The sequence below is a fragment of the Elephantulus edwardii genome, unplaced genomic scaffold (assembly GCF_000299155.1).
Source record: "Elephantulus edwardii isolate Elephantulus edwardi_28Jun2011 unplaced genomic scaffold, EleEdw1.0 scaffold00108, whole genome shotgun sequence".
Classification (NCBI taxonomy): domain Eukaryota; kingdom Metazoa; phylum Chordata; class Mammalia; order Macroscelidea; family Macroscelididae; genus Elephantulus; species Elephantulus edwardii.
This window is the reverse complement of record NW_006399858.1, coordinates 2,191,336-2,192,615: the sequence shown is the minus strand read 5'-3', so window position 1 is coordinate 2,192,615 and position 1,280 is coordinate 2,191,336.

Here is a 1,280-nt window from a genome sequence, read left to right as displayed (position 1 = left end):
TGACCCCACATTTCTCCTTATAGAGCCCAGCCTCCCGGATAATCTGTTCTGCATACAGGTTGAAAAGGTATGGAGATAGGATGCATCCCTGGCGTACACCCTTCCCAATTTTGAACCATGCAGTGTTCCCTTGCTCTGTTCTGACGACTACCTCCTGGTCCAAGTATAGGTTTCGCATTAGAAAGATAAGTGTTCTGGGATTCCCATTCTTCTCAGAGTCAGTCACAGTTTGTTATGACCCACACAGTCAAACGCCTTTGCATAGTAAATGAAACACAGATAGATATTCCTCTGGTATTCTCTGCTTTCAGCTAAGATCCATCTAACATCAGGTACAATATCCCTAGCACCACGACCCCTTCTAAACCCAGCCTGGACTTCTGGCAGTTCTCTGCTGATGTGCTATTCCAGTCGTTTTTGGATAATATTCAATAGAATCTTGCTTGCATGTGAAATCAATGAGATTGTTCTATAGTTTCCACACTCTGTTGAGTCACCTTTCTTTGGTATGGGAACAAATATATATCTCTTCCAGTCAGTTGGCCAAGTGGTTCTCTAGATTTCTTGGCAAAACTTGGTGAGCACGTCCAGGGCAGCTTCTGTTAGTTGAAATATGTCAATTGGTATACCATCTATTCCTGGAGCCTTATTTTTTGCCATTTCCTTCAAAGCAGCCTGAACTTCTTTCATCACCATAGGCTCTTGTTCATATGTTGTTTCATGAAATTCTTCTGTGTCTACCAATTCCTTTCTATACAGTGGTTCAGTATATTCTTTCCATTTTCTTTTAGTACTTCCTGGATCATTTAATATTCTACCAAGAGCGTCCTTGATTATAGCAACTCGAGGTTTGTATTTGTTATTCAGTTCCTTGAGCTTAAGAAATGCTGAGCGAGTTTGGCCCTTTTGATTTTTTGACTCCAACTTCTTGCACTTTTCATTGTAATATTTTGCTTTGTCATCCGTGCTGCCTTTTTAAATCTTCTATTCCACTCTTTAGTATCTTGAATTTTTCCCTGTGCTTTGGCTTCTTTGCACTCCAGTGCAATTTTCAGAGTCTCTTCTGACATCCATTTTCGATCTTCACTTCCTCTTCTGTCTTTGCGATGACTGTTTGCACTCTTTTTGGATGATACCCTTGATATCCTCCCACAACTCATCTTGTCTTCACTCATTAGTGTTCAAGACCTCAAACCTGTTCCTGAGATGGTTCTGAAATTCAGGTGGGATAGACTCAAAGTCATATTTTGGTTGCCTTGGATTTGGTTTAATTTTCCTCA